The sequence below is a fragment of the Neodiprion pinetum genome, chromosome 6, assembly GCF_021155775.2.
Source record: "Neodiprion pinetum isolate iyNeoPine1 chromosome 6, iyNeoPine1.2, whole genome shotgun sequence".
NCBI classification, from domain to species: domain Eukaryota; kingdom Metazoa; phylum Arthropoda; class Insecta; order Hymenoptera; family Diprionidae; genus Neodiprion; species Neodiprion pinetum.
Window position 1 is genome coordinate 16,807,972 of NC_060237.1, and position 22,330 is coordinate 16,830,301.

The 22,330-nt window shown below is 38.5% G+C and overlaps 1 protein-coding gene across 5 annotated transcripts in view; it reads left to right on the plus strand.

Annotated features, from left to right (window-relative positions):
* Fas2 (fasciclin 2) overlaps positions 1-22,330 on the plus strand; it is a 74,082-nt gene that overhangs the window by 2,645 nt on the left and 49,107 nt on the right. The window lies entirely within an intron of this gene.

The following is a 22,330-nucleotide window of genomic DNA, read 5'->3' on the forward strand; positions in this document are numbered from 1 at the left end:
TAAAGGTGCAAAATAGTGTTTTTTGTTTCAACATTTCGGTACATTAACGTTAATAACTTCGTTCTCGTAACGGTTTTGCGCATTGGCCTGTGCAGTGCGTAAAGTATGGCGAGAAAACCGAGACGACAGAATTACGATTATCTACTCATCAAATCGTTCTCAAATTTATACTGAAATTCATTTTTTTTTTCGTCGTTATAGTTGAAAAATTTATTTTTAGCGCAGTTGAAAGTGAAAAAATCAGGATTATAATAACAATTGATCGATTTTCTTTCATTTACAATCGAACAGTACGACCTTGAAACAGTTGGTAGGAGAAAGGCATCAGATACAAGCTGATTTTCATTTTATTTGAAAAAAATCTACGATCACTCATTCAATCCTTACAGACACGATATATACAAGTTGATCTTTCCAAATCGCACGTGGCTAGGTAACACGCACCTCTGACACCTATATACGATACTAAACTACTGTGACGTATCTGCTGAATGCGTGGTGTACTGTACCTTATCGCAAAATGCTCAAAGAATTCAATCGATAACTGACACAGACTAGCTAGCCTCTCCTGGTGCTATGTATTAGTCACTCGCGAGTTCTCCGGAGACTCGTCACAAATATTCAGCTCTCGTCCAAGTGTCAATGATCAGTACACACTGATTGAATCTGTACGTAATGTCCATTCGCCGAAACACAACAATTTCCAATCAATCCTACCGTTACATCGTGTTCGTGTACAGGGTCGCGGAACAAAAACGCAATTTTAAACTCCGGCAAGGACTCACTTTTCAAACGTCAAATTTATTTTGAACCAGACTAATGCTCTGCGAATAATACCGTCTTCAAGGCGTACAGGGCATCTCTGAAAATATACACGATATCGTTACGGGGAAACACGTCGCAATCTCAAAGTCGGATCTGAGGTCTCTGAGAGGAGAGCATCAATACGACGATGAGACGAGTATTTCGTGACGTCATATTGGACAGCGAGTGAAGAGGGGGAGCGATTAACCGTACTTAGCGTAAATTGAGTCTCGCCACCCACGATTCCACTGTAGGAACGACGGACAGACGTTTTATATACAGTAATACAATCCTACGTATGCAGAAGACTTGAAAAAGAAAAAAAATATAACCTTAACCTGAAACAACATCATTTTAATATGTAGATGTGCACACGGTTATTCTTTCGCAGGAAGACGTCTTGAGTGCTGTATAATAACCACCTTGTACTTGAAAATGTTTGAAATTACGTGTTATATCGTTGTACATCACATCGCGCTCACGAATTTTATTTATGGACACAGCTGCTTCCCAGAAATAAATGATAGCTTTGGTGACATTTGCTAAAAGTTTTCAGTCGTACCTGAAAAGATTACGAAAACCAGTACTATTCGGATTACACGATTAAAAGGTGAAAGTATACCGATCCAGGCACATTACGGTAAACTCTCTTAAACTTCCTGCCCTCGAACCGGTGCAAACGAGAAGTTAGAGTCCACTATAATCAATACCTGATTAGTGTTATTTCTTTTTATAATATAACGAAGAACTATAACCACAACGTGATTGGATCTGCATATTTCCCCAGTTCCTACGCTCATCGAAATCAAACGAGGTTGACGTTATTAACGTTGACGTAAGGGAACATTGGGTATAAAATCATTACTTTGGAATCTTAGAATGATATGTCGAAAGAGTTGGATTCTCAAAATACGAACACGGTCTACTTCATTATCGAGTTCATTACGGTTTACTAAATTTTGAGCAGTCGTAAAGTTGCGAATAAACAATTTCCTAAACACGCATCGTTGCGCTAACGTTACTAGTTTCAATCTAATAGAATTCATTCGTATGCGTTAATTTGTCTCGTCCAAAAATCCGTGATACAAATTTATCATTAACGATGCAATTACCGTAATGACTTTGAATAACCGATTGACAATCTATTTACGAGGAAAAGGATGGAGTTGTATAATGTACGTTCAAAAAACTGTTATTACATCCTTTACCACTGAGTTCAGGAACTTTCATTGCAATCACTATAGGCTATATGCAATCATCTCCATGATATAAAGTTGCATACTTTGGAACAAATTTTATTTCTGGGAATCATTTTTGTACACGTGATATTACGACTCTTCAACAGCTATAGATATGTAATGTGTACCCGGAGCCGAGGAGAAATAAGAGTACGAACGTAGTACACGCTACGCGACACTTTTGCAGATATTATATTTCGTACTTGACACAATGTCAGGGACCATTGCTGTTCAGTCAGTCGAGACAGCTGCTGTATTGGCGTGGGAATGATGGCGAGCAACGTGTTTCAAGTACCGTAGGTACTCGTAAATGTAACACCATACGCACAGATATAATTTTTTTTTTTTTTTTTGTTGAATTTCATCGAAACGGTGATACTAAACCGACCGTCCCTTTAGTATTAAATGATTTATGGAGGCATAGCGCAAGGTTTTTACAAAATAATCGACCTCCATTTCATAGAATTCACGCGTCATTTTCTCCAAAGTCATCATCCAACAAAAAACCAACAACCTTCCATATCTGACATCACACTTTTAAGTTTACAATATTCGTTCTTGCGCGCGTGTGCGTGCCTCTCGTGTCGTACCCCATAGATCACGTGGTTCCCTTCTTTTAACGAGTTTGTGATTACCGAGAAAATTTAAGGTGCTATCATGCTAAGGTGCGCGTTTTATCTACCTGTGCATACATACCGTACGCAACGCAACTTTTGATTCAGGTATCTCTGACGTCTGTGTGTACCATTGTACAGTACGTCATTAAACGCGCGCGGTAATTGGGTCGCGTGCTTCTACAAAGTTGTCCATGGCTCAAATACCGACGCTGACACCTACATACACACACGAGCACGTACAGCCGTCTGTATATATAGTTTTGTGTAGTATTTATAGCGTATGGGTGTACTGTACACTCGCCTGCAGCGGGATAATATCTCCTCGGTCGGAATCCCTGGCCACAAGCTTCAAGGCTATGGCTGTGCATTAATTTTTTTCCCCTATATTTCTTTTATTTTCATGATTATTTTCACGCGATTCTATGTTCTTTTCTTTTTTTCCTATTCCAATCTCGGACAAAGAGTTATTATCGCTGGTTTGACGAAAATTTTTACCATCGAGACAGCTGTAGCAATTGAACAATATTCACTTCGCTGAATTGACAATATGCTGCTCCTCATAAATATTTGATTACGGTAATGCGTTACTGATCTACACAATCAAAATCTTCCGTTGAATATGAATGAAGAATAATTTGGTTACTTAAATATTAACTCATCTTTTCCGTGTTCGGCGGGGTAACAATGAGGTTGATGAAAAACTTGTCAGAATTGAAGAGAATTATGTAAAGAATGTCACTACAAGTTTCTTACGTAATACATACAGTACGATTGTCCGATTCGATTTCAATTTTGTACGTTAAAGATAAATTTCGAGTCGAATGACCAGTCCTAAATAAAATTCACCGTGTTTTAAGCTTGGAAACGGGTTTTTCATATACGTGTAAAATAGTAATTTTCAGTTCATAGAATAACTGAAAAAGGCTGTGAATATTTTAACGTTCCCCCACAACAATCGATTCGATTGTTCGATTCACGACTCTTTTAAAGGAGCTTGAAAAATGTCCTATGCCTATTCCAAGTGATCGGTTTTATGACCAGCCATTCCATTGACCAGGCGTAGGTCTCGCGCCTCGAGGAATATCCGCTTTTACCAGGGCTCGCAGCTTTACCATACCTACCTAAAATAACTCACACCGTAGGCTTTCAAGGCTTGTCAATAATGCGACGAGGTAGGTACGCCGAACTGGGTCCTGCACCACCGATGCTCGAGTTTTTGTTTCTCCTAATGCATACTTACCTGCGCGCGTTTAGCAGAGGGTTTTCAGTTCGAACAATCCCTGAACCAGCATCAGCGGCAAGGGTATTACGCGTGTTTGTGTGTACAACGTCGGAGGGTTCTCGAGGGTTGGTTGAGTTTTGTGAAAACCTGTTCTCGGTTTCTGCAGCATCCAGCAACCTGCCGCCTGTCCGCCTGCCAGCAGCGCACCTGTACGGACAAAGGAATCCCTCTTCTTTTGCTTCGGCTTTTCAACGCGGTCGCTCCGTCCGTTCTCCTTTCCTTCTATCCTTCTTTCCTTGCATTCCCTTACCCTCCCCGACCCACCTCTTTTTCCTCCCGATCCTCCTCAGCCTCCTTCTTGTGCGATGTAAAGATAATAGAGTGCACGTCTTGTGCCGCATACCGAATGATGCTGCTGCTGCTGCAGGTACAAGGTGCGACGACTAAATATGTATAATGTCGTGGCTCGTACTTTTTTTTTATCAAATTTTTTCAGCTTGGTACGAACGAGTCAAGGAAATATCGAAGCAAACTAAGTTTGTTTGTTAGTCTTGATTTTTTGGGGTACAGGATCTAACCAAAATCATTATGCCTGAAATTTTAAACGATAGGTTGAACGAAACTTAACGTAGAAGTTTTCCTTTCAGTAAAGATTTTTCGTTAATTGAATTGGCAGTTTATCGACCTATGTTAATTTCGGCAGAAATCGGCCGAGTTGAGAATTGAATAAGCTCGTTTACACTTTCGGACGAATCTATGATCAAAATATCAAGCACATTGAAAATCGTACTTGACCGACAATAAGACACCTTTCATCGAAGATGCTCATATATTTTCCACACTGATTATCGGTCTCATCGGAGATCGTAATTAATTAATTCTTATTTCTCAATTTTTGTCAATCTCTTCATTTTATCATAATCAACATTGACGATTAAAAATCGACATCTTGACAGCAAAATCAACAAATGATTACTCCATATAACTATGTAGAAATTCTGCTATTACGTGAATATCAAAGATTCCTCCGACTTTTTTTTTACTTAAATAGCCGTTTTTTCCTCCACAGGCAATACCCTATAAATTGGCCAAAATTAATTAATTTTTTTCTTGTCTGTCAGTGGACGAACAACAACCTAAAATTTGAAGTTAGTTTTAGTAGAAAAATCGTGGCTCGTGAAAAAATACTTTAGTGTTTGTTTAAGAAAATGATTTCGCACGATCGGTGTACTTTTCCAGTGACGTTGAAAAATTGATACAGAACAACGCGATCTCTATAAATTCACACCACTGCCACAAAACTCGAGGCAAAACGCAATCTATGTTTACATTTGTTGATAACTGAAATGTTAACGTCAACCTCGGAGTTTTCGAATTACTATTCATACGTTGAGGGTATATTGTTTCAATCAGTTTGCGTGGACTCAGATTGCACCTCTGAAACAACAATTCGAACACACTAAAAAAAAAAAAACCTGCCTCGCAGTTCGCGGAATCCCGCCAAAATTCAAACCGAGAGACCGTTCTGTTATCTGTATACATTATATATGTTACATATATCATCGTTGGGCTTGACCCAACTATAATAATAAGAATAACATAATAAGAAATACATCTACAAGTATACCTACCGTATATACACCGGGCTTCTTCGTATTTCAAAACACCGCGCGGCGCTAATCACTTCGACTACTCTCTTTTCTCACGTCATTTGACGCCCGTAAAAAAATTTTATCCCGAAAAAACAAATGCCAAAGCTCAGCTATCGTTATACGGGTACAATTCGTTATCGTTTTATCTGCTGCAAAGTTCTTATTTCTAGCAAGATTACTACAAACAATTACTTCTCAGCGAATATCGCCGAATTACAAGCGTAACCATAAGAGATCATAAATCTCATTCAACCTTCGTTCTTCTATGCTTTTACTGGATTCTTCTTTATTCATTCGATGTATGGAATGTACTGAATTGACATAGAATTTGTAACATGTTTTTTCTTTTTTCAACTTGAAACGAAGGCAGTTTTCCACGGAAAATAAACGTACTGCTCACGATTGCTGCTGTATGTGAAGCCATTCAGCAAAAGTGAAGCTACTGATCAAAAGTGCAGCTTTCCAAAAAGGCGCGGTAGGCACTTAGCAGATTGCGCAGCGAAACGTCCTCGGGAACGTCTCACAGAGATCCTGCACTATTTTATATATACATGTGTTGTGCACGCTGGAAAAGTACGCGTTTAACTTTTTAATTCTTTTTTTCTGCTTCTAATCGACGTTACATATATTCTACGAGTTGTCTGACGATGAAGAAGCATTTTTGCAATCTTGCAGAAAGTGCAACTCTACAGAGTATCTTCTTTATGCATATTCGTAAAGAGCTTTGCTTTTATCTGACAGAGGCTTTCAACGATCTTCCGTCATAGTGCGTATGTCCGGAATATGGTAACAACATAGCATAACTCCACATAATTGTTTGAAGAGTGCTTTCTTTTTTGCAATTTTTCAAATGCAACGCATATCTAATATTTTTAGTATCCCAAAATTAAGAAATCAATGAGCAGAATTTCTTTTCATAAAGATTTCTACATATAAATTTTTTGAGATTTGAACACTATTTTTCCAAAATATCGGCCTGGGTTATTGTTTTTTGGAATGCCGCCGTGACATATTGCAGTAATTATAGACCCAGTACTGTTCGTGGTGTTCGTTTTAGGTGGTACGATTTCCGCGTAGGATACGATATAATCATCGCGGTGAAACTCGCCGAACCGTGTTTCCGCGTCACGGACACGTCGTTTTACGAGTGCCACTTCAGCAGTGGTAAAAGTTTCCGTTGAACAGTCGTTGCCGTGAACTGGACTGGAATCGGGTAGTAGCCTCTCACCTCACCTCACGAAACCTCAAAGTCTGTGGGAATCGTCGGATAAATAGACCGCTGCGGCCGGGACGATAAATGATGATGAATAAACAACCGTTGGACAAATTATTCTCGGACTCAATCTCGAGTAAAACTTATAGTACCGCGTTTCGTTGAAATACGGTTGAGGTGCGCGCGCGTTAACCGTCACCGATTAACCCTAATTCCGGTTTACTCGGCCTCGTCGTCAACTTTGCGTTTACTGATTATGAGTGAGAACGGTAGAAGTTAGCTGACTGCGCATGCGTCAACTTTTTCGGGCGTTCATGCAGGCTGGACAACTCAAGCTCAAGCTTTCGGACAAGGCTTATGGAGGTTATGTGGGTGATGGGTAAATTTTATCTGGTTGAGCAGATTTCACACACTTGATGGTATACTGTTATCGCCAACTGACCGATGATTGCGTGAAAACTACCAACTACGAGTCATGATTTCATTTAACCGCTTTCCGCGATAGACTTTAACATGTTAAATAAGTAAATCCCCTGCCTCGCAGTTTAAAACATTACCACGGCACAATCCCTAATCGACTAATAGAGTTGAACTATTTTGCGCACGCGCAGTTGGTCACTTAGTCTATTAAGTTTCGCCGTTTTCTCTCAGTATACTACGTGTACAAGCTCGCTCATTTATTCATGCACCTTAAACCCACCCTAGAGAATTGAGGGTAGGGAGCATTCGCACGCAGGTAGATATAACGATTCAACTCAAGTGCGATTCCAGTTTAACCCGATTAGCAATTGAACGTGGTTTTTAAATATAAATTTTCGTGCCATTGTTTTTTTTTTCACTTGTTCCACTTGTTGATTTCAAAGAAAAACCTCTCACTCAAGTCAGTTGAGTTATATTGGATAATAGCAACGTGTCTTCAACGCGATAAAAGTATTATTTTCAAGTTCAGTTTCTTCGGCATGATGTATGGCTGTGAAAATATTTTAACTTACGCGAGAAAGTTCCTTCGGTTCCTTCAAGTCCTGAAATAATGATTACTCTGGAAAATGCTAGTGTTAGGAAAATGCACGTGATCACGTTTTCCTTGTCTGACAATGAATGTATACAGCGTGTTATTTGTAGGATGGATATTCCTCGCGATGTTGGTATAAGTGTGTCAATAATTTGAATATTTGTGCAACCGTAAGATAATGCTGACGGCGTATATCAAGAGACCCAGTGAACGAATTATTGCCGCAATTAACAGATAATATTTATATTATATGGTAACACTCTTGGGTACACGAATATATAATTACAGTTATTCTCATACACCGTGTACCGGTGTTATTTAGCAACGCTGACAATATTTTCCAAGCAAGTACTATGCTACTGATAATTTTCCATAAACAATTCATGATTGTTTTCAGGGAGAACATACATGGAGCGTTCCACGTCAATTTGACTCGTGTCCGACTCTCAGTGCCGTGGATTTGATCCGCGGGTTTTTTAACTATAATAATTATTCCAATTTTTTCCTGTTTTTTCCTACCCCTCGGCGCAACAAGAGTTCCGATGATAATATTTTGACAGTGATTGCAACATTTTTGAAAATTATGAAAAAGAATTACATAAATTCTGAGCCAAAACCAATTTAAGTCATTTTGATTTTTATTTCTTGAAGATTCAGAGTTCGATATATTGATTGTAAATTTCACGAAATTTTTTTTTCAATTTTATATCATTTTTTTACCAATTAAACTTTTTCGAAGTTATTCTCAAGCTGCAATGTAGTGATGTTTTTCATTCGACGTTCGGTTTTATCAGCGTTACTACAACTTTGTAATGAATTCCGATCATTCAAAAACGAAATAACCGCGGTCTCCGAAAATGATTGTAGTAAATTCCGAACTCTGGCACGTCATTCGATGGAAGATTCCTAATTTCGTCAAATTCCATAAGCCATAGATTCATGAGTTTATTTTCCTTTTGAAACACTTATTGTGAGTTACCATGCCATAAAATAATATTCTTCGTGTACACAGTCTTCTCGGTCGCGTTAAAGAAAGCCACAACACTTCGAGCTACGATCATGCAGGAATACAAGGGCTTGCCATGGATACGCTGACTCACTAGCTTCGAAAGAAATCCGTAGCTACGCGTAGGGTTTGATCAGACGTGAATCATGATTCGCACATGCAGCACCACAGTTCGAACCGCAGAACTATTTCCGAGAACGGAGAATCATCTCTTACTATCGCTTTCCGCGTAACATCCAATTAATCATTCCACCCGCGTGTTCCACACCTTGTAGAATTCACGATTGCTTCGACATTCCGACCGACGCCGCGACGAGAGATTCTCGTTTATCACTCAATCATGTGCAGATATAATAATACTTTGCAAATCGCGTTATTTTATCCAGCAGTTCTGGAGAAAAATTTATGTTTGAATGAATGCAAAGTAAATGCAAAGCAATTCTATCGAATAAAAAAAATTTTTTTTTTTTTTTTTGTTTTGTCAAATTCGACTCGATATATAAAAATATAAATAACTCAGATCTTCGATTTTTTTCTCATCACGATTCTTGATCGATTTTTCCCCAAATATTATGATGCTGAAGAGAAAAAAAATATTTCGATGCGAATAATTTGCATTTCTTGATCAACAATTGAAATTTTTCAAGAAAGAAAAATTCCAAAAGAATTTCTTTTACTCTACCTAATTAATTATTTGGAACAGTTTGAGGTAGGGCGGGGGAGGGGGCAATGAAATTTCCTGAGCCCCCCAAATAAGGACCACCTTAATATATTATACATATATATGGGGCATTCTATGACATCGCGATCAAGATTCTACGTCGACGTCTCAAATTAGCTTTATAAGTTTTTGCTCGAAAGTACATGAAGAAAAATCCAATCGCAATTTCTTTTAGCACATTTCAACCCAGCGTATTTGAAGTTTGATTTGCAAGCTGGAAAACCCACTTTATAAAATCTGAAAAAAATTCAGAAAAATTTTATAAAATATAACCAAATTTTTTACACCTATTAGAAGGTGGAGATTTCATAACTTCAAAAGATGAATAAGAAAAATGAAAAAAAAAAAAATAATTATAATTATTCGACTGCATTTTTTACATAAGAATAAATAGAAAAGATCGTTTTTTAGAAAGTTGGTTTTTGCCCAGCTTTTAAATCATACTTGAGATACGCTGGGTCGAAAAATTCTTATAAAATTATAATGTCAATCTGAGACATCGACGCAGAATCTTGATCGCAATGCCATCGAATGCCCTATCTACCATAATATGCTAACTTTTTTTAATCGATCTATACGAAAGTGTATTATACCTATATACTTTTCACAAAACTGTATTATAAACGCATTTACGATGCAGATGCTGTTACTGTGTATTAAAGGTTTATTTAAAATGACAACGCGACAAGAGGTGATGAGAAAAAACCGTCTAGGTACAGATAATCACGGCGAAAAGCAGCCGCGGGTTTGTTATTTTTGAAACGGACATACCCATATCCCCCTCGCATAACGTACAAATATTTATCAAAGCGCGTAGGGGACACGGTGTATAATTAATAACTCAACTCTCGCACAGCACTATGCGGATAGCGCGGAGTCATTTTGTTGAATAGATCGTAATTCACGTGGTTTCGTGGCGGAGACGGTGGCGATGCAGCAGCTTGGCTCCAGGGCTGCAGGGACGGAGGGAGAGAACTCTTCAATAGAACCTAATTCGTGCTCAATGCCGCGCGAGGTATCCATCCCTTCGGCGTCTATCATCTACGTCGTGAAATATGATAAGGGTTGATTTTGATGAATTACTTATTACTTTTATTCATTTCGCTTGTTGGCACAAGCAAGAACCGCACTGCGCTCCACGCCCGGTGCAATAATCACCTACACTCGTCGTAGATGGAGGAGTTCCTTTTTTCCTGCCTCCAATCACCCTTCGCTACGTCACGACACCGCTGTAAGCATTCCTACGCATCGTTTTATCAGATTGCTCGAGGGGGCTTGTGTACAATTATTGTACATATTATACACCGCTGAAAGAGCGGTTACTTTTTTAAGGAACGACGCGTTTCAACGGAATTTATTTAATAACGATCAGAATAATCACTGTCATTTCCCGCCATACCCGGTAGCGGGTAGAATATCTCCCCCCCCCCCCAGAATTCTACAACAGACTTGTGCGGGGCAAAGGAATAAATGGACTAGTGACCACCGTTACGCGGCTGCACCCTTCTTAAGATGCTCAATAGAAATACCCGCATTCGCACAAGGGACAAGAAAAACTACAGAAATTTTTGCCCAGGTGTAGCCGGACCAAGTTCAAACTTCAATCCACAAATTCGACGCCTTAAGCGACGTGACTCGTCTTGCAATTTTTGCGAGCTGGCTCATGTACGGTAAACGTCGGTTGTATAGGCAGTTCGGTGCCAATGCGGTGAAATTAAAATTGGGTGTTGCAATCAGTGGAATCTCATGGATAGATAAATATATTTTCAAAATTGATTCCCCAGTTTACAGGAAACGTGAAAAACACCAAATTTTTCATATACTCACAGTTTATATTTACTAGGGTGTTTCAAAAAAAGACGAATTTTTTTTTTTTCTCATGGTATCCAAAAATTGATAGTATACCTAAAAACAAAAATTTTGGCGCCAATATGAGCTCTTAATATCAATAGTAAGGTTTGCCTCTATCCATTTCTTTATTTTCCATTTAAATAACACGGGAAATTTTTTTTTTTTTTATTTCTGAATTTTTATTACTTTGGAACGGTTCATCGTAACAACAATCTGAAAAGAGAGATTTTTAGGAAATATCACGCTCTAGAAAAAACGTCAGAAGATCAAAGTTCCTCAGATCAACCGTTTCAAAGATATCAGCGATCAAAAATAACACTAATCAAAAATTTCAAATATTTTCCGATAAAACTACACAAAAATATCATATGCCATATTTATATTATTTTTTATGTAAAATTACTTTAATTCTGTCAACCTGAGACTGTAAACTTTTTTTTTTTTTTGTTAATTAAATCAATACTCAACTTTATTGGAAAATATTTGAAATTTTTGATTAGTGTTATTTTTGGTCGCTGATATCTTTGAAACGGTTGATCTGAGGAACTTTGATCTTCAGACGTTTTTTGAAGAGCGTGAAATTTCCTACAAATCTCTGTTTTCAGATTGTTGTTACGATGAACCGTTCCAAAGTAATAAAAATTCAAAAATAAAAAAAAAAATTTGCCAGTGTTATTTAAATGGAAAACAAAGAAATGGATAGAGGCAAACCTTACTATTGATATTAAGAGCTCGTGTTGGCGCCAAAATTTTTATTTTTAGGTATACCATCAATTTTTGGACACCATAAAAAAAAAATCGTCTTTTTTTGAAACACCCTAATATTCGCAATATAACATAGTCATTTCATCATTCGTGTTTACATCTTGTTGCGTATGTAAAAACGTGTTGAATTATCTACGCTTCGTATTGAAATGCTATTTATTAGGTTGACAAAGTTCAACAAAATACGATTAAATCCGATAACAGGCAATTTGCTTCACGATTATCCGCTAAATAATAATTTCATTTTGTTCCCAGTCGAAGAGTTTATAAAAATTTGATTTTTTCAAACCCAATTTAGTAAACGCGAAGTAAAAATTGTTTATAAATTAATGTTTTGAAGCTTCCTGCGGTTATTATCGGTAATGTTAATGACGCTATGTTCAACCTTCAAAAGTTCAACCGGATTCCGTCAAATGCGCTGTAACTTGTTTACGAGCATTTCAAAGTTGTGTATATTATCAAAATCTTTGACATAATTTGTTCTCACGTAAACTGCAGTTGCTCAATTTTGTGAATAAACTGCGCTTTATTATAATACACATGCACACACATACACGCGCGCACGCGCGCGATATAATTCATGAATCCCAATCTTTTTATACAGCTTGGTTGAATTCGGACTTTTTTCGTCCGTGTAGATAATCTGATAAGCCGCGCATCGTTGCTCTCAGTACTCGCGTACAACCACCTACGAAGGGATGGAAGTCGATTGCGTTTCGCGTATAGGCATGCGGAAGCTGCCGTGTGCCGATGTACGGTATAAACTTCAACTTGATAATGGAAAGCAGCCGCGCACAAACCTAATGCCATTGAGTGGTAGCTAAATAATTGAATTTAGATCGAAGGGTTGTCTCCTCGCAGCAGCCCGCGGCACCCTGCTTTCTCAATTAATTTGTAGGGCTTCAAGGGGGCGCCCGCTACATTCGAACCTCAAACCCCTGCCGGGTCTCTATCCCTTGTAAGTCTTCGCTTCCGTTGGTTGGAAAAACAATCACTAATTTCGATGCTGTGCTTGTTAAACCTGCGACGATTGTTCTACGTCAATCGAGTTCTCTGGCTCTTTATAGTATACGTTGATAAATTGCACTCACAATTGGTTGAATGAAGAAAGTGTATAAAAATTTGAAATTACTCTGATTCGGTCGTACTTGTTTCCTCCTCCCTGTTACATTCATGTTGTGCGATTCAAAAAAAGCATTTTATTCAGAATCAGAATTTTCTTCAGACCCTTCTTTTCGCCTACTGTATAATATCATATTTTTATTTCGGAATAAATAAATTTCCATGATTCTTATATTCATTGAACGGTTACATTAAAAACTTTCAATTCTCTATTAATTCAAGTACAACAACTTTTGGGAATGTGAATTTATTAGTTTACCTATTTATCTATTTTTAAATTTTCATTATTTTATTAACTGTTGTCTCATGTTTGTTTTACACACTTCCCAAATTTTTTTTTTTTTATACAGAACGTTTCATTAGCATTCAAAATTTACACAAACATCTTACAAATTTCCTACCAATAGTCTGTTACATTTCTTTACGCCGCGTTAAACATGTGATTAATAATTTCAACCAATTATTTTTAATTTGATACCATTAAAGCGTACTCATTATCACTGCTCTCCTTATCATTGTAAATGCGCAGAATTTAATTCCTTGTATATTACACGTATAACAGGCTCTGCAAAACAGTTGCAGTCGACAGGCGGTTGTTTATGCCAGTTTTTTTCTTTCTCGTACCTTGAGCGGTTATGTTAAGAGTCTCTTTGCTGCAGTATATACGCGAGGCTGAAGTACACCGGACCCTTTCACGGTGGCCGGTTAAGCTAGAACGTGACACTAACTGGTGTGATTTAAGTGAGACAAAGCACTGCAGCTGTAATCTAATCTCCAGGAAATCTTGCAATTCTTGACTCCGCTGGTTGCGTTCGGTCGCATATAAGAGCACGGCTATTCTAGATGCTTAATTAAAGACTGCAAAGCCGCTTGTCGGACAAATTTCAACTTGACTGCAAATATTTGTATTACTCTCTGACCGTTGCTTCAAAAACCTCACCGTGCACAACGATTTCACAGCCCTGTAATTTATTGGAATAAATTTTTCACATTACATTAAGATTTTCGCACGAGTTCAGAGATTTTGAAAACAATCATAGTTTATCGAACAAGTCTTGGTTTAAATTGATTTATCTGTCTTAAGGTTTCCGGCTATAAACTGAGAAAAATTTCATTTGTTATAGTAACTACAAAAATTCAGTAAAACAGGTATCGTTGAAAAAAAATTGTTTGAATATCGTTGGAATTACGAAAAACGAGGTACGGGTAACCATTTTGCGCTATTGTCGATCTTTTTTTGGTAATTGCGACGCAAAATCAGTTGGTGCGGTTCACCATACTTTTTTAGTTAAATAAGGCTTTAACGTCAATTTATTGTTGCACAAACATTAAATTTTCGCAACAGATACAAGAAAATATAGTAACAGCGATCGTAATGAGAAAAAATAGTAACGGATACCAGACTTTCTGGTAACAGCTACAAAACTAATTTTCATTTTGTATCTAGAACTGTATTTTTCAATTGTGGTAAAAAATGAAAATAGTTGAGGACTGAGCGGTAACCGGACCTAAAAAATTACTCGGAGTGTAGAAACAAAAGACGTGTATGAGAAATGAACATTTTTGCCGAAGAGGGTACGTGAAACAGTAAAAAAAAAAGTGTACACTTGTATAAATTTAACTTTAAACGAAATTACAATAATGAACAAATCACTCCTATATTCGTCGCTTATCACCCGATAACCATTGAACCACAGAATTACCTGTGTTTAGAAAAGTCTGAACCGTCTCACACAGCGTAACCGACTTTCTCCGTCTGACCGACGTATAATTGACGTACGATTTTCAGGAAATAATTGATGCAGCATCTAACGCCTAAACGAACCTTTATTGTCACCATTTGTCGAATCGACCCTGACGAGCCGATCTTCTAGCTTCGTTTGATTTCCAATTAAGTATTCTGCGCGTAGATCGTTCTCCGAAACTGCGTACCTACGTCAGCACCGCAAGCTGTTTATCTTGTACGTCTGATCGCAATTCGTGACAACCGCATTGCGTCGGAGTAAGCGAGTAGATCGTTGGCTATGTTCACGTACGACGGAAAGACGTGGTACGATATTATCATACTCGCACAATATACCCACTACAGTTGCGATTTCAGTTTCTTGTTTCTGTTATTGCGAATTATTGCACATATGTAAAATAACATTATGTTGCGCTTCTTGCTGTGTTATTACACAGTCGTAGCAGCGCTCGGCAAGGTATGAAGAAAAGGAAAGAATAGAGGAAAAAAGAAACTGCTCTTATATGCATGTAGGTAACATATTTTCATTCCACGCTGCCGCGGAGTGTAAACACGCGGTAGTATACATATTAAAAATAAAAGGGTTAAGTTCACGAGTCCGGCCATCGTGCAAGAAAATGTTTGCCCCGGGTAGCGTGTGAACCGGAGTTAGTTCCGCCTTGCCTAAACATACATTCATCGACAAGCTGTCGCCGCTGTTGCATTTACCGCAGTCTTTTACTGGACCGCTCTAGTTTTGGAGTTTCTTGCGCGAGCTTGAAAATTCATGAAACTCTTGACGGACTTCCAAATTCAAAATTTACCGTGCTATTAATATCCGATAGAAAATCGTTGCACACATACTCTGAAACAAAACGGGCGCACCAATTTTTGTCATGGAAATTAACGTTGCAATAACGATTCAAAGTATAAAATCTGCCGATTAGTTTACTACATTTTTTCAGTTGACTAGGTCTTTAACGTCAATTTACACTGTTACACCAACATCAAATTATTGCAACAATTACAACGAAATATATACGTGTAGTTTACAAAGTGACATAGTTATAGATTTTTCATTTACCGCCGCAAAACTGAATTTCATTTTCTACTCAAAACTATATTATTCGGTTATAGTAAGAAATGTAAATACTTGATGATTCTGTGATTGCGAAATGATATTAAAAAAAATTCTCTCGGTGCATGTACTCAATCGTCGAGACCGACGATATGTAGATATTGAATTCCTTGCAGTACAGAAAATGAAAAAACGACGCTAGTGGCGGCAATGTCGCATCAAGTTTTCCTATCCCGATTCCATTTTCTCCTTCGTATTCTTCTTCAGTTTTATATGGCGGTGAACTTGGATTTGTTCGTATTCCGGTTGGATGTCGGGTGCCTCCCTCCTAGGTATTGATCCTGTTTGCACATCGCGGTGGTTTTAGTATTCCTCGCAGAAGTTTTACGAGACGTGCTTCGCATGCTTCAGGACTCTAATTGTAGATTCAAAGGATAATTCGGTTGGCTGAGGATCCCTAGGGATTTCAGCCCTACCCATGGCTCTTTTCCCTTCCGCGCCGATCTTCCAGCCGCGCAGCCAGAGCCTAACGAAGTGAAAATTGGTGTAATTTTTTCCTTCCCCCGCCGATATCTGATTTCCTCATCGAGGCTACGGCCGACTTCGTAATCCATCTCTCGACACCGCCTTTCTCGTCTCCAATTTATCGATTTTCCAGATCGTAGCGCTTTAACGCGGTGACGCACGTCCGCGCCATCTTCACAATGCGGCACTGAAAGGTGGAAGAAATTACGAGGCGATTTAGGGCGGCCTAGATTTTCTTACCTCTTGAAAGCCTCTGCTAAATATTAAATTTAAAAATCTGCCGGGTAAAGTGTCCCGTTAATTTGCAATACCTCGCGAATTATATATATTGTATATTTACAATCCGAATTCAACGCTTCGTGTCAAGACAATTTTATTCTTGGGCCAAAATCATGTTTTCGACTAAACGAAGGAAAACGTTTTCAGCTTATTTATCGTCAAGATATCATTTTGCTAAAAATGTGGTCTCTCCACTCGGCTGATTTAATAGCCTGTGACTGCAAGAAATAAGAATTGAACGTGAAATTGCAGTTCGTTTGTGATTTTCAAGCGAACTAATAACGTTTGCTACGTCTTATCATTATCTCGTTGCAACGTTTTTTTTTCTAAAATGTTTGCAAGATTCTTCGACCAGAACATTAACTTTTTTTACTCATCTAATCTAAGGTAATAAATTATTTTCCATCATTGTTAGATTTTCTATATTTTTAGACAGAATTTGCCGGCAAAATGAGGATGCAGCTAAATGTTCTTTTTTGCAACTTCTAATTGTTCATATGCTTGTGTAGAATTTTCCCTATGCCTATAACGTGGCTAAGGTATTTTTATATGGAGGAGGATCGATTCTACAGGGTAAATGTTCTGCAGAAAATTTTTCTACAGAATAGTTTTCTAGTTTCACTCATCCAACACAATACCTCTTCCCTACAACATACGCGTAAATTCAACACAATTAATTTAAATTAAATTAAATCACAATGTACAAAATTGATGATTAAATGTATGAATATGTGTTGTGTCAAACACAATCTGTAGAAAAATATTGTTTAAGAAAAATTTATCTAGGAAAATATTCTGTAAGACAATTTTTCTGTAGAATAATTCATACAGGATGATTATTGATACAAGTCTCGAATTTCTTTCTGTAGAAAATATGCTGTAAAAAAATATTTCTGTAGAACCGATTTCTGTAGAATTGAACCGCATTGTTTTTATATAGAATCTACGCATAGGTATGGTATTGTTAAAAATGAAGTCCAGCTAATTTTATGTGAACTAAGTTTTCACTTTTCTGATTACAGTGGACATAAAACATAAGCAGAGAAATCACGCGTAGGGTATAAGGATAATTAGATCTAGATCACTACTACGCAATTTTTTATTGCGTCTGAGAAACATGTAGATGTAACCTTGTGCAGTTTTGTTAACAAATAAAAGTTGGTTGTGTTCCAAGTTTTTCTAAATTTTTTTATTTCGTCATTCATGTCTAGCGTCTCGTTGCTGTTTCTTTTTCATCATATTCTCAGTCGCCACATAGACTAAAAATATAAATACGTATTGCAGCATCACCGGCGAAGAATGCGCCAGCTAACGTAATAAAACAGTAACAGGATGCAACGATGTATTGAAATAGTCGAAAAAATATTTCGTTGCATAAACCAGCCGTTATATGCGTATCCTTGAAACATGATGAGAAACCAACTCATCATGAACAGAACCTATTCCAACAGATTTAGTCGAACGCTGTTGTTGATTTATTTTTCCAACTGATGCCGACAGAAGATCTTGCCTCTTTAATTCCACCCATGCACACGACGAAGAGACTGATTAAATTCTTTCGGAATTTCATGTCAAGACATTATATGAGGATCCCACTGCTCTTGGATAAATAAGCGCAGGACTTTTTACTCCACGTATTAAGTGATGTTATACATGATGATCGGTTTTAATCGCCCTAGGAAAATATTTCAGGAACGCAATCAGATACAAAAAATATTATACAAAACTTGTAGGGTTTCGAAAGGGAAAGGTGTTGCCAATATATGCCAACTCGTGGATGCTCATATTCGACATAAAAATGTTGCGATGTATATTAATTTTAACAACGTACGTAATACGTATAACTCCACAAAATTAACTTTGAGGTGTTTGCAAGTGGGGAAAAAAATGTTTTAAAAAATGTTGACGATACTGCATCAACTTTAAGTACGAACGAAAAAGGTGCACATCAATAATACCAGCTTTGGTACATCTTTCACAGGGCATATAATATGTCTACTACATGATATCTTTCGTCCCTTGAAAAGTGAAGTGAATTTACGAGTCCCAACGATATCGCGATCGCATCGACGAACAAGTGCACTGTTTGCATATAGAGTCGAGAATATGTATACATATCAGTGGAATGAACAGTGCCGATACCTCGGTTCCATATCTGTACGATGTTTAGTCTAGAGCTGTGGTTGGTGTATAGGCTGCGGACTAATAGGAGGATCGTGTATATTTTCGACCAACTGACGTGATAATTTTTATGTTGTTGAGTCGCAGTTGGACCTTTGTATTTGAAACAATGTTCATGCCTGCCTAACTCGAAGCAGTTTCTGCCTGACACCTTTCGCTCTGTCCACCCATGAATTTCCATTCGTCCAACTCGTCGACATACCTACCTTCACACTGTTAGGGACAGTTGATAAACAAATCTTCCCGATGTGCCAGTGATCATATTTTTCAGGTACGCAACGACGACGAAGTCACCATCATTCGAAGAGAAAGGATTCCAGTCGTAGCGTACGTCGTATTAAGTTGAGTTGCTCGACAACCTCGGCTACTGCAGACGTTCGGTTGAAATGTTATAAATATCCATTGCTCCATACCAATATATACGTACTTCAATCCATGGAGGTATTTATAACTGTAACAAATTTAATAGGTACAGAGATTCCGTATACCTACCAACTTTTACTACCACCCCTCTCTATTACTTTACTAATTTCTATCGCAGAAATACGTTGATCAGCAGAAATAGGCAGAATTGAAAACTGTGTTACTTCAAAATCTGAAACAATACGTCGAAGTCAATTTGTAGAAAGGAATTTATTACACATTCTGCAAAGAAATCTAAGAGGATGAAGTTCAGACGTTAATCGAGCTGTTATGGAACGCCTCACATACGTGTACCTGTAATGACACACCGTCTCATGAGAGCATTAAATTTTCTTTTGCCCTTATTTCTTTTTTTGTCCCAACGTCAAAGACCTCCAGCTGACACTGGAAAATTATCTTGTAACAGAACTGAAAACTCGAGGTCTCATCTGCGTTGACAATCTCATTCTCAATAATCTCAAAAACAATGGTAATGACGTGGGTAATGACTTCTCGCGAACTGGCCCTCAGAACCATTTCATCTCGATTTCTGCAACCTGCTGCACAGAGAAAATGGATCCGTGGAACCAGACTTATTTCAAATAACCTCTGAAGTAGCGACTGAACTTAGTGCTTAGTAAATAAACAAGGGCTTTCCAAAATTCCTGTGTACCGCGGTGGGCATCCAGTTGGTTGCAGTACTTTAAGTCCGTTCCGTCTATCGCAGGACAGCCGAAGCAAACAAACAAACAAACAACAAAAGACTAGCGTGCCGTTACAGGATAATTTTTCCGTGGACGAGAAGTTCCTCTCTGCTTCTCAGGCACGATCGTAAAGTGGATTGCCTTGAAATATGTACGTTGATTTATCGTTGCAAAGACGATGCATGGAATTCAAAAAAAAAAAAAAAAAGAAACAGTTTTTTTCTCACCTGGAAACATAGTTTTAGCACATTCCATGCTACTGTAGGAACGAAACAAAAATTTTGTAGTAGTGGTCACTGATTCCAAATCTCAGACCGCAATCTCCAAAATCAATATAGTGGAACCAGATTGGCGGAGATGAATCTATAAGAGTACTGGATATGGTTGATGCAGAGAATAGAAATTGTGAATCATTAGAATCGTGATCGAAACGACACTTCGACTGTTACAAAATGGCGATTGTCCAACCTCCAAAAGCACTTGGATTCCAATAAGAATCCAACCTTTCGTGGTCAGTTGAAACGTATTCTTGAACGAATGTGTACAAAATTTCTCATGCAAGTCTAATGTTCAAATATTAATATCAGGCGAGCGTCGAGAAATTTTCAAGCTTCCGGGATATCTGGTAGAAAAATGGCCGCTTTCCAATACACATATTATACCTTGTACGGGTCCACATACCATGCTTCGCAAGATTAAAACACGACCACCCTACTACACACGCAGTTTCTCCGCTTCTCTCCCGTGCGTACCCTATGTTGAGCATACCTAACCCCACCACGGGTCAGCGAATATGCATGAGACATCCGGTGTTATAGGTTTTGCTCGTGAATACATAAAGGATGAGGATAGCCACGGGCAAACATCAGAGAGAGAGAAAGAGAGAGAGAGAGAGCGGAGGCTGCAGGTGAGGTGCGGGACACAAGATCGCTTTGTGCACTTCAAGCTCCAACGATACCTCCGCTATACGCTCCTCCGTGCTCTTGAGGCTCGCGTGCGTCATTGGGAGACATTCGATACCCATGCTCTCTCTCTCTCTCTCTCTCTCTCTCTCTCTCTCTCTCTCTCTCTCTCTCTCTCTCTCTCTCTCTTTCTCTCTTTCTCCCTCTCTTGACGATTCGTGGTGGTTTGTCGACATACACGTTGGTAACGAACCGATGACGACCCATTTCTCCGAGGAGAACCAAGGAATTATGACGCCCGGTATCGCGTTACACCATGCGCGATCATTCTTTTTCGGATAAAATTAGTTCTACGTGCTGTTTCAGCTTTCATGTCCAGCCCCTCATATCGTGACACCCGCAGTCTCAGGAAATTGAACATTCAAATCCGACTTCGTCATATCATCTGATTTCATCGACATTCAATCAACATAACCTTCAAACATTTGTAATTATTGAAAGCTTGCGCTGAGGCTTAACTGCGGACAGAACTTTGCAGAGAAATGGGTCGTCATCGCTTCGTTACCGACGTATTTCTCGACAAGATATGACGAATCGTCAAGAGTAAGAAAGAGATAGAATTGGACTGCCTGTCTAAGCTGGCGGAAAACTTGGTGCATGCGTAGTTGGGTATTTTGTTTCATTATACTGTCACGGTATACGTGTTTTTCTGTCTCGTTTCTGCAATCATCGGTGAAATCCACTCGACGGCTTGAAACAACAGGGCGTATGTCAAGATGGACATGGAAAGGACTCGAATTTCGCTGAATCAAAGAAGTTGGCGGATGATGGGATCGATTTTGTCTAGGGTTTTACCTCCTGCCCATAACTCCCAATGCCACTGCACACCTCACTTCGGTCACGAGTTCACTATCCTTCCTTCCAGCCTGATGTTCACCGTCAGGTTTTCTGTAGTGCCATTGTTGTTGGAAGGAAGAGGCCGGGCTCTGGACCGTCTGAGTACCCGACACAAAGCAGCTGTATTACGTTTCCACTTTACTTTCATATTATATACCCGGCCCTGCATGATCCGGACCTTTCAGACGACCTCGTCGTCTTCCGTCACAAAAAAGCCCTTTGCTATGGTTTAATTGGGGTTTCCAATGAAATTTTCTTTTCCATTTATAGGGGTGCATAATGCAGTGCGAGCCAAAATAATGAGGATGTATTTTTTGTTTTTCGTTAAAAATGATAATTTTTCATGTTATAGGTGATTGAATTTCACTGATTTTAATATATGTAGATATATCGTAACATGGGTGACGTCACAATGT